The 12,238-nt window shown below is 44.0% G+C and overlaps 1 protein-coding gene across 1 annotated transcript in view; it reads left to right on the forward strand.

The window, feature by feature from the left end:
- Positions 1-403: 403 nt before the first annotated feature.
- PLCB4 (phospholipase C beta 4) overlaps positions 404-12,238 on the forward strand; it is a 250,171-nt gene continuing 238,336 nt past the window's right edge. Inside the window, exons 1-2 of the mRNA XM_061622541.1 lie at positions 404-762; positions 1,166-1,230. The gene's annotated coding sequence lies outside the window, so the exon portion shown is untranslated. The remainder of the gene's footprint in view (positions 763-1,165; positions 1,231-12,238) is intronic.

A 12,238-nucleotide genomic window follows, 5' to 3' on the forward strand; every position in this document is an offset into this window, starting at 1 on the left:
TAACCCAGTAGTAATGCACCTTTTGCCTAACGCGTGCACAACATTTCTGGGTTGCAAATACTGCCTGAAAAGAGAGAGAGAAATTGGAGCCGGCCTCCTCTTTCTGTACTGGTAATGCACCGCTTGGAAGTGCCATGGGCGGGAGAACGCGGGTATTTGGCTGGCTCTCTCTCGTCCTGTCCCTGGCTAGGAGATGGCAGGAGCCAGAGAGCCCCCGCCATGCGGTGCATGTAATGCATGCTGGCCGGGCGAGGGAGGCATATCTCCTTTGCCCAACAGCGGTCGATTCTGTTCCCGATCAGCAGCGTGTAAGATTAAATAGACGCTACTAGTGACCTCCCCCACACACACGGCCCAAAGGCTGCCGCCTCTTTCCTAGTCCGTGCACGCGCCAGCTCAGCACCATCCCTGAGAGAAGAGCTCGGCCGGGCCGCGTTGCTGTCGGGGCGCGCTCCGCACGCCAGCGCGCACCCAAGCAAGCCTCCGCCTTGCGCGCCGGCGGAGTTGGACGCTGCTTTTCTCACGTTTGCTTGGAAAACAATCGCGGAGTAGCGACGACGCCTGCCGCCGCCAATAGCAACGCACCTCGCTTGGAGCGAAAGTCTGGCTCAGGAGAGGGAGGGGGAAGAGACTGGGGAAAGCCGCGCTCTCCCCTCCCCTCCCTTCCCCTCGTTCGGAGCATCTTGTACAAACAGAAAGGCTGGTTGGTGGCTGCTGCTGCTTCTCTCCTCTCCCCTCCGGAATCCTCCGGCGGTAGCTGATGTAAGACCCTGGCGGGAGCAATGGGGAAAGCAGACGGGGAGCTGCTGCTGCTGGAGGGGGGGAATGCGGTGCTCCTGCCGCCGCTCCTGCCGCAAGCAAAGGGCTGCCTTCCCTGGTGAGCGCCGCCAGCCGCACGCACCAGACTTCTTGAGCTGGCGAGCGAAGGGGCCTGGCAGGTAGGGGGAAGGGGGCCGGGGGCCATAGCCTGGCACTGGCGGGGAGGTGCGCTGCCTTTGCCCCGGCTGTTGCGCCTCTGCAGGGGGTTAGGGGCGGTGGCGGCGGCGCTGATCCCTCCCTTAGGGTCAGGAGGCTCTCCATTGGTCGCGTCTCACTTTGTTGTTGGTTTTTTTTTTTTTTTAATCTTCTTGGCTTTGTTTCTGCCCCCGCCTTCCCTTTTAAGCAGCCGCTGCCTCGATGCCCCTTTCCTCGGAAGCAAGTCCCACGGTGTCCAATGGGATTCGCTCCCCAGTAAGTGTGCATAGGAGGGGTCCCTCCTGAGGGTCGTTTGATTGTTGGGAGCGGGAGGTGGGCGGGCGCCTTGTTTTGTTTTGTTTTGTCTTGTCTTGTCATGAGTAGTCCTCGCGTGGGTCTGCTCTTCCTGCTCGAGAGCCTCATGGGCGAAAGGGCTTTCTTGGCGTGATTGGGCGGACTGTTGTGTGCTTCACCTTGGCGCTTTGTTCACAGGGAAATACGACCTCGCAGCACCTCTTCCCCCTCCCCATCTCCACCGAGTGGCACTGGGGGCAGGTCTCTCCATAGCTAAGGCTCCCAGATTGAATCCTAGCCATTTTGCTATTGCTGTACAAATGATCTGGTCATCCTGTTTTGTATGCTCATCCGGAATTAAACGCCGGCGCGCTTTGCTGGGCTAATAAATGTTTCTCTGGCTTCAAGTCTAACTTTAGTTTTGAAGCGTTTATCCTCAATTTTCAAAGGAGTGTCTGTGTTATAGATGAGGTAAGTGGTACTGCCCTGTGTGGTACAAGAGGGTGGGTATGTGGAGATCTGCTTTCCTGTGTGAATATTTAAAATGAGACTGAAAAATAATCATCCCACTGGGGTGCTGAGTGTGTTGATCTTTGTGTCGGTGCCTGTAGCCCCCCCAGGTCAGTCCCCCAAACTGTATGTGAGGAGATGGACTGCTTGGGCCATTGTAGCTGGATAATCTTAAATGTGTAGTTTCTTAAAATAATATGAGAAAATATGTATCTCGTTCTGCTGTTGTTTCTCTTGAGTGTTCCCCTCCAAAGCCCTTTACTAGTCTGATGGGGTAATACTTCAGGCTATGGAGAATAATATTTGGAAGCTGCTTAGAGAACAAGGACTCATACACTGCTGTGTTTGGACTGGAGCTCTAACACAAGTGATAAACCACCAATGATAATTCCTGCCAGGGGTGGAGAATATATAAGAAAACATCAAAATAGATATAATCACTGTTCCCAATTAACTTGGAAGAAAGGATCATAGGAATCCAGGAAGCTGCCTTATACTGAGTGAGACCAATTTCCCCGCCTAGTAAGTGCTGTCTGCACTGACAGGCAGCAGTTCTCCAGGGTTATAGATACAGGATTTCCCCGCAGAAGGATTCCCAACCCTACCTGGAGATGCTGGGGAATTGAACCTGGGACTCTGCTTGCAAAGCAGATGCTCTTCCACTGAGCTCTGTCTCGTCCTTAAAACAAGATATGGGAATATGATATATCTAATGAATAATGGCCAGTCTCTCTCTCTGGAATAAATTGTTATTTTTTGTGAAAGATTGCCAATGCACAGCAGAATACTACTGGTATTATACCCCCTTGAGTCTTGACTTTTGACAGGGAGCCCACCAACGGCCAGTGCTTCTGGAAGTCATGCTATCTTGCAGAAGAAAGGAAGAGAGAACAGTCCTGGTCCAGTTCCCTTGCCACTGATAATACTTTGTTCTGGAGCCTGCTGTTGTGATCCTCTCTCTCTCTCTCTCTCTCTCTGTCTCTCTCTCTCTCTCTCTCTCTCTCTGTGTGTGTGTGTGTGTGTGAGAGAGAGAGAGAGAGAGAGAGAGAGAGAGAATGGGTTTTAGGTTTTTGTGTCTGTGTAGGAAAAACATGTCGTTTGTGGAGCATGGCACAAGGGTTTGTTGTATCACTAGCACTCGAGTCAGAAATCTGGTGCATGAATTATGAAAATTGGAGACTATAGCTGTGTAGGGAAGAAAGCAATGTGTAAAGCAGGCTTTGCTTGGAAGCAAGTACCATTTGAAGGCTGCAGGTTGTGTTTCTGTATAAACATGCTTAGGGTACCATAAATGTACCATATATGCAGATTGTATGAAAGGATGCTTTAAACAATGAGCACACCTCCAGAGTTTCAAATTAAGCAGCTAAAATAATGCACTTTTAAGTTGCTAGCTGGAACATGCCGTGTTCTGCAAATGTTCTTTGGCAGTACAACTTTGCCAGTTGTGGATTGTCATTTGTACAAAGAAGCCAGGATCTCCAGCTCTGTAAGAGCAACAGATACCATTGCTATACAAGTTATATAAGTAAATATTCGGTATTTGCTAATACCTGGTATTGAAGTAGTTTATCATAATTTATCATGCACAATTTATCGTTTCCATAGAATACTTTTGGATCTAACTATTATATAAAGGTATTTGGGTTTTGTTTGTTTATTTGCTTTTGTGTTGGCACTTAATAATACAAATCTTCCATGTCGCAGGTAAGACTTAAGTTGCATATAAAATGATCAGTTTATTTTTGTTTAGTATTACAATTATATCCCATCTTTCCTTCAAGCTCAAGGTGGTATAGGTTAAGCTGAGAAGCAGTGATTACCCCAAGGTCAACCTGTGAGCATCATGGCTGAGAGGGGATTTGAACCCTGGTCTCGCAGGCCTCAATTCAACACTCTAACCGTAACACCATATTTGCCAAATAAATAGTAGGAATGAATAAAATAGGTAGATTTTGTTGCACTATTTTTTAAAAAAAATAAAATTTTATTTCCAAAAAACATAGTATTCTCTTGCAAAAATTCAGTGAAGAACTAGACCACAATCATAAACAGAGTTCTCATGTACTTATGTCCATTGAAATCCTTTGGGTCCATTGCACCTGACTCTGTGTTGGATTGTGGCCCTCATCTTTGCCTATAAATCCTGTGATGAAGAATAGATCTGAGCTAGCTAGCAACTGTCAAAACAATTCCAAAACCTTATTTGATCGTTGGGTACGGATTCATATCTGCTTGCATAACAATGCACCTTGCTTTACAGCTGTACTCCCACACACTGCAGCTTTGTTCTAAAACATAGGTATTTTTTAAAAAATGAATCCAGAAATATCCAATGCATAACCTGTAATCCAAACAATTGGCTCTGGTATGTATGAAAAGCTGCAGGTGGAAGGGGGAGGGTGGAGAAAACTAAATGACTGCCACCCAGCCTGTTTTCAAATATAGCATATAAGCCGATTATAATCTCATACTCTTATTATGTACCACCCCAAATCTAGGCAATCCACAGTTCTCTTGTCTTGACATTTAGTGCTGTTTGTTTTTTTTAAACTATGGCTGTACTGTTCCAGTATTTTTTTTGGCAGTAGCATTGGACTTGGAGCACTATTGGGAGCCTGTCAAATCTATTTGCCTCCTACTATGAGGGGGAAAAAGAGTTCCTTGTTCAATGTAACTTAACTTGATGCTTCATATGTAGGGTGAGGACATCCTTTAAAAAATCTTGTGGCTTGGTCACAATTGTGATTAGAGAAGGAAACAAGGAGTTTTCATACTTTGATTGAAGGGTTAGGCAATCTGGGGATCTCCAGATGTTGTTGGACTCCAGCTCCAATCAGCCCCAGACACTTTGCATGGCCAATGGTCAGGGATTCTGGGAGTTGTAGTCCAGCAACATATGGAGGGCCACAGGTTCTTTACCCTGATTTCTAAAGAACCAGCTACAGTATCACAAAATAGTTGGCAAGCTTTGGGGTTCTCCAGAACCCTTCATTGACAGGAGCTTGAACAAAAATCAGGAGCAGGGGCGGGGAGAGAGAGAGCAGCCGGGATCAGTGAACTTGCTCCCCAAGTCTGCAGTTTATAGTCATCTTATGCAGGATGGAGTTTGCAGATGTAACTAGATTAGCCAGTCAAGGCGCAAGACAGAATTTAAACTTGGAACAACAAAGGAAAAAAGGATGTTCCTGTGCCTTCCAGATGGTGTTGGACTCCAACTCCTATCGGCTCCAACCAGCATGACCAATGGTCAGGGATGATGGAGGTTTAGTTTGGCAACATCTGGAGAGCCACAGGCTCCCCAAACCTGAAATTGGTATACATTGATTCTGATTTTTTTAAAGTAGGAACTAGGAAATAAATGTAGTGATGTTAACTCACCAACATTCCTTGTTGCTGCCCTTTTTTATTTTTACATATTCATGTAAAAATAACCTGAAGGATTTTTTTTTTAAGCCATGAACGTTTATGACAGGGATGGGGAACCTGTGGCCCTCCAGATGTTGTTGAACTCCAGCTCCAATCAACCATTACTGTTATGGCAAATAGTCAGGGATTATGGGAGTTGTAGTCTGATAGCATCCCTGTTCTATAAGCTCATTCAAGCGAGACTTTTCCTCCAGCATGTCAATCTTCCCAGCCATTTCTGGGTATGTATGTATGTGTGAGGACCGTGTAATGTGGGAACTGCTTTCAGGTGAATGCAGTTTGGCAGTAGGAAATTCCTGTGATGCGTGGACAAAGTGCTGCTTTTTCAGGAATTTTTGATGATCACATTTGTGTGTTGTATTTGGTAATCTTCGTGCATGTCTAAGCATAGCTGGGAACTCTCAACTGAAGAGTTAAGGGGCTTGGGTGAATCAGCTACTCCCCCCACCCCTTTAGCAAGCAGCGTTGAGAAGCCTCCAGAGCAGTTCAATACAGATTATAAACAAAAAATGTTATTTGGCACAACAAAGCCAGAAGTACAATAAGAAAGAAAGAAAGAAAGAAAGAAAGAAAGAAAGAAAGAAAAGGAGAAATTTTATGAACAACCACCAAACAACAGCTGTGATGGTCCATAAGAAAAAAAAAGCCCCTCTGAAGTCCATGGTTGGTCAGTACCTTTATTAGGACCGAATTGGATATCTGAGTTCATTAGCTACTGAATTGTGCAACAGATTTCTAAAACAATCATACAAGTTTTTTTTAATGTAGCAAACTATCGAAATGTAACTGTCTGTTTAATCTGTGTCCCACCTTTCCACCAAATGATGCTCAAGGCAGTGAACTGTAATAATACAACTACAATAAAATGTGACAAAATGCAATAAAATTGCAATAAGAAACAAAGGAACAGCATTATCCTACATATGTCTACTTAGAGTAAATTCCATTGAGTTCAGTGGGACTTACTCCTTGGTGGCATGCAATTGCGGCCTAAAAACAATTGCTGCCACCATAAAAATAAAACAATAAATGTCAATAAAATCAGTCCAAACAACCTGTTTGTTACTCTCTTCATGACAAAAAGTATTATAAAATTGTCAGTGACCCCTAAACACAAAACAAATGGATGGCTTAGCAGCACGTTTCACATTAAACAACCTATTTCTGAGAGTTGTTTCCCTCTGGAAATGGATCCATGAAGCATGGAAGCATTCGGGTGTCATTTTTACTTTTGACACCTCTAATTGAGTGGGGTTTAAGCATCTGAATTGGGTGACACTCGCGGGAAAAGTGAATTTGTAGCAAATGGAACAGGCATTACCTTGTGCTTGGGTGAGGTGAGAAGACGCTGCCCTAGGAAGAGCCCTCCATCTAGTCTAGCATCTTATTTCTATCAGTGCCCAGCCAGAAGTTGCCAGAAGCAGGACCAGAAGACAACGCCTCATTTGTTGCCCCTCCCCCTCACACCAAAGTCTTTGGTATTTAAAGGCATACTGGAAGGCCTTTAAGGTATACTTTTTGCTGCAGCTGCACACCAACCTTCCAGTCTGCTTTTGGACTGGACCAGTGCCCTTGATTCCTTAGTGATGTTTAAGAGATTGAAAGTTTAAGGGCCATGGAACTGCACACTCATCCCTCTGGCATTGACTCTGATGTTAACCATAGTCAGTGCTTTTTGGTAAAAAAATGAGGTGGTGGTGCTCATTTCTTGATAAAAGTACCATGGGTGCCAGCACAAAATGGCAGGCATGGACAGCAAAAAAAGAGGTGCGGGTACTTTTTTTGGTAAAAAAATGAGGTGGTGGTGCTCATTTCTTGATAAAAGTACCATGGGTGCCAGCACAAAATGGCAGGCATGGACAGCAAAAAAAGAGGTGCGGGTACTTTTTTTCACAAAAAAAGCCCTAACCGTAGTTAATGCTAATCAGAGTTTACTCACAACCTTTTTGATGGGAATACGCTGTGGGAGGGACAGTGAATAGGTAATTGAGAGAGGATAGGTTTTGTATTCCCATCGCAATTAAGTACAAGTCGGTGATCTACTATATACGACAGTGATTTCCACGATCACCTATAGCTGATCTTTGAGACCAGATGTATCTGTATATTTGCAGGTGTTTTTTAATGTCCGTCCACAAAGACAGTTTTGTGAGTGGATGAAAGGTGAGGTCCAGTAGGATGTGACACCATCAGTATATAACATGTTTAGAATCTGATTGTTTGTGTTTTGATGTTAGCACAAGTTTTATGTGCTTTCTTAGAGGATGGGGAAAGCTTATTATTTCTGTTAAAAAAAGTGGCCTCATTTGGACAAAATGCTCAGCAATGGCTGCAGCAAGTCTTGGGGTAGCGTGCTCTCCCTACCTCTGACAGGATTGCCATGAGGAGAGAGGAAGCTTCCATTTCTGTTTTACATTCATGAAAGTTTAGTGTGCGTCTGAACCCAACAAACTGTGGTTAATCTTAATTATGGTTTGGTGAAACAATCCAACTTCAAGCTGTGGGTTATGAATGTGCCTTGTTTCAGTAAACCATTGTTTACTTGTTTTTTTATTTTGACAATTTATATGCAGCTTAATTATAGTTGTCTCTAAGCAGTGTACAAGAGACTCAACACAATGAAACTAAAAATGAGTTTAAACTGTAAAATCAGAATTCAATTAAAATGCCTGCTGGAATGGGGAAAAAAAGTCTTCAGTGGGTTTAAGACTATTCACTTTGTCCTGGTTTGGAGGTCACTGTCATGTTGGAGGAGGAGAGAGGAGGGGGAGTGCACAAGCTCAAGGCTCACTGCACCTCATCCTTGTAATGCTAAGTCAGGGGTAGCCATTGTGGTGCCCTCCACATGTGGTTGGACTACACCTACTATCACACTTGACCATTGGCCATGCTGGCTGGGTCTGATGGGAATTGAACCACCACAACATCTGGAAGGCGCAACATTGGGGCTAAGCCATGGGTTGAACGCAACCATTATATACTGCTATTGCATGGGTTCCCATCCTGAAGTCTTGCTCATGTCCACGCTTAGGCCCCATCTGCCCTATACATTTAAAGCAGTATCATGCCACTTTAAACAGTCATGGCTTCCCTCCACAGAGTCCTGGGAAGTGTAGTTTGTGAAGGGTGCTAAGAGGTGTTAGGAGACCACTATTCCCTTCATAGAGCTACACTTTCCAGAGTGGTTTAGCAATCATTCCCTCTTTCCAGGGAACTCTGTGAACTCTGTGAGGGCAATAGGGGTCTCCTCTCAGCACCCTTTCACAACCTACAGTTCCCAGAATTCTTTGGGGGAAGCCATGACTGTTTAAAGTGATATGATACTGCTTTAAATGTATAGGGCAGATGTTGCCTGTTTTAGCTTCAGCAAGCTCAGCTGCAGCTTCAGATATTCCCAGGCCATCCACTGGTCCTGCTTGTTTGAGATGGAGAGCGAGGGGTAAGGTCAGTTGTGTCACAGCAACATCTCTTCTAATTCTGGATTGGCAGTTGAGGGAAGACAACACTTCTCATAAGGATGCATTTGGTCTAGAGACCATCAAGTGGCAGACTCCAGTGCAGTGAAATATTTTAGCATTATTTAGACAAGGAGTAGTACCACTATCTATATACTGTACATTCACTAATAGACAAAAAACATTGCGGTTTAAGAACATGCCTATAGCCAACAGATATTTCTATCAAACTTTAAAAAGCAGGGAAATTGCGCAGCTGTAGTGAATGCACCAGGGGAGCAGGAGACCTGACCTCCTCTCTGAGATATTGGACTGCCCTACAAATTTGTCAAAATGCAAACACCGTTTGGGTTGGTCTTTCACAGTCCAATCCACTTGCTGTGTAGCTTGGAAGAATTTGATAACGTGCCTCTGAGCATATGGTGAGTGGTGGCAACACCTGCAATCCAAAAAGAAGATTTCTTTCTGAACTATTTTGTTTCAAAAGTGTAGTGCAATATTGTTTTGACAACTTGCATATTCTCCATACAATTTTGCACTGACGATTATTCTTTTTTACTGCCTTTCTGTTTCTCTTCCAGTGAAAATGTACTACCTGCTCCCAGAAGTATTTAATTTAGTGGAAACCAGTGGTACCTGCAACAAATGTTGCAGAGTGGGGTGCTCTTATTCAGGGTTCCTGCTCACCAGCCATACCCCCCCCGCAACAGTTTATTCTGTGCCCACTGCACATACTCAGTCCTCACTGGATTGTTTCAGTTTTGAGATGGTAAGGTGGAAGGCAGGGAGGCCAACAGTAAGTGTAGCCTGAGGCAAGGACAGGCGGAGCCTGTTAATTCTTGTTTTGTTTCTATCCTCCTCCCTGCTGATTTTTTCAAGGGCAAAACCTAGACTAAAGAGGAGAAAGCTGACAGGCAGGAGCCACTCTCTGGACTGGCTGTAAGTAAGAAGGCAGGCAGGTGAGGCTGGCTGAGGGAAGACTTTGGGTAGAGACACACGTACTGTTGTGCCGATTCCAGTATGTCTCCACCTCTCTTCTCTGAAAATGGGGGCACACGATGCTAGTCAGACCCCACCCCTTTTTACTTTAAAACCTGGTGGGATCAGCTCGAGTGCACTTTTAAAAAAAAATCAGCTTCAAAAGAGATTTTGCAACTGACTGGCAGATCAACCCGTTGTGCCTCCAGGTGTGGCCAATGGAAACGTTTTGCCGTAGGCAACTAGTGTGCTCGCAGCCTGAGGTTAGAGAGCCTCATTTGCCCCAATGGGCCAGTCTTCACTGCCTGGCCTGCTGATACCTCCCTCTTGTCCATGGGTGAAGTTGGATTGATTCCATAAAGGAAGCCACAGACCTGAACGTACAAGATCTGAACAGGGTGGTTCATGACAGATGCTCTTGGAGGTCACTGATTCATAGGGTCATCATAAGTTGTAATTGACTTGAAGGCACATAACAACAAGAAGATAATTGAAATAAATATCATAAATAATAAGAATCTGACTGTGAATAAAATTGTATGGGGCAGTGTGTTATATTTAATGCAACACTGTAAAATTATTGTGCAGTCAGACCCACAAAGGATACCTTTTTCATTCTGCCTTCTTTTTCATTTTATTCTGCTCATGGTCCATTGGGGACAGAATAGTTCCTTGTCCCCACCTAAGATCTTGCTCTTTCTTCCTTTGCTTCTTCCCCTATGGCTCCATAGCAGCCTTTGCAACCTGGTGCCCTCCAGATGTTGTTGGATTACAACTCCCATCAGCCCCAGCGCCACGGTAGCACAGGTTGATCTAGAGCAGCCTTGTCCAACCTTTGGGCCACAGATGTTGCTGGACTGCAACTCCCATCAGCCCCAGCCAGCATGGCCAATGGTCAGGAATTATGGGAACTGTAGTCTAGCAACATCTGTGGCCCAAAGGTTGGACAAGGCTGTCTAGAGCATCATGGGCTGCAACATCTAGTTAAAGGATATTGTACAGAGATGCTTCCCCCCCCAAAAAAATGTTCTTTGGGGAGACATGCAGGGCAGTCAAATACAAATATACATAACATTAAAGGTCCAGTAAATGGATCCTTAATATTGTGCATTACTGCATTACTTGTATTTTGCATTCTGCATTACTTGTATTTTAATTAATTTATTTTCTTGTGATTTTTTAAAAACTCTTGTGAGTCATTCTGAGTGGTACATGGATGCTAGAAGAGCAGGATATAAATGTTTATATAAACGAAATCTGCTTGCTTATTTATTTATTATTTGATTTATATCCTGCCCTTCCTCCCAGCAGGAGCCCAGGGCTTGTTTAGTCAGAAATGGGGCTAACTCCGAAGTAAATGTTAATAAGATTGCATTCTTGGGTGAATTTTCTTCATGATCTAAATCTGACAGATTTCTGGATGTCTGTGGGAGGAAAGGGAGGGGTAATTTCATCCTGGCCATATTGACAACCTGTGTGTGATGCTTTCTATGTACTTTGTGACCATGCTTACTTTACTGGAGTATGTAGTTTGTAGGCAGAGTGCTTCTTATACTAAGTCAGGCTACTGGATCATCTAGCTCAGTATTGTTGACACTAATGGGCAGCAGCTCTGCAAGGTTTCAGACAGGGATCTCTACCCAGCCCTACTTGGAGACACCAGGGATGGAGCTTGGGATCTTTTACATGGAAGGTCTGTGCTGTAACTTAAGCACACAGCTTCCCTCTTTGTGGTAAGTACTGGACAGAAAACAGTTTGCATGGCATTTGAACTAGCAGTTTATCGCTAGCATTTCCTCTCTAAATAAGAAGCAGAAATTAACTTCAAACCATGGTTTTCAGAAGGTGAATGCTAGCCATAGTTTGCCAATATGGATGCCATGCAAAATATTAGAAGGAAACCACAGGCAAGAGGAGAGTGGGAGGGCTCTTTCAAACAATAGTTTGTGGGACAATTTAGCTTTAGCTAGGTTCAGATATATTGGGAAACCATAGTTTTTCTACTTTGTGAACAAGCCTATATGAGCCTCAGGCTCATGCACTCCTCCTGGAGATTAAGAAGAGGAGATGAAAGAGAATGTGAATCTGTGGCTTCTTTGGATAGTGGGAGACTATGGTTTTCCATTATGTCTGAGTGGGTTTTTAAAAATATATATATATTCATAATACAATAAACACAAAATTAGAAATGCTGTACATATAAACCCTGATAAAACTGATAAAAATATCAATATTTGTCTAAGGGCCTGTCTCATTATAGTCTGAACAGGTTTTATGACTCATGCAGAAAACCATAGTGTCTAAAGCAGACTAATTTTAATATTTTCTTCTTTACTTGCATTTCTTTGTTTTTGTTTGGCCTTTTTTTGGCCTTTTGAGAAACATCTGGAATAGTCACCCTAACTTGAAATGTGAAGGGAGTTGGGTGATGGAAGCCAAAATTCTATACAATTTCTCCTCCTGCTTTCTCCAAAATAAGGAAAACCTGGACAGTGGAAGGGAGGGGAATGAAGAGAGCTTTTAATGAAATCTTGATAGTGTTGTTACAAGGATTTTCATTCCAGAGCCTTCTCTAGAAACATGAGTTTGTTGCTGCGTGATGATGTTGAGGGCTAGAT

The sequence above is a fragment of the Rhineura floridana genome, chromosome 4 (assembly GCF_030035675.1).
Source record: "Rhineura floridana isolate rRhiFlo1 chromosome 4, rRhiFlo1.hap2, whole genome shotgun sequence".
Lineage (NCBI taxonomy): Eukaryota > Metazoa > Chordata > Lepidosauria > Squamata > Rhineuridae > Rhineura > Rhineura floridana.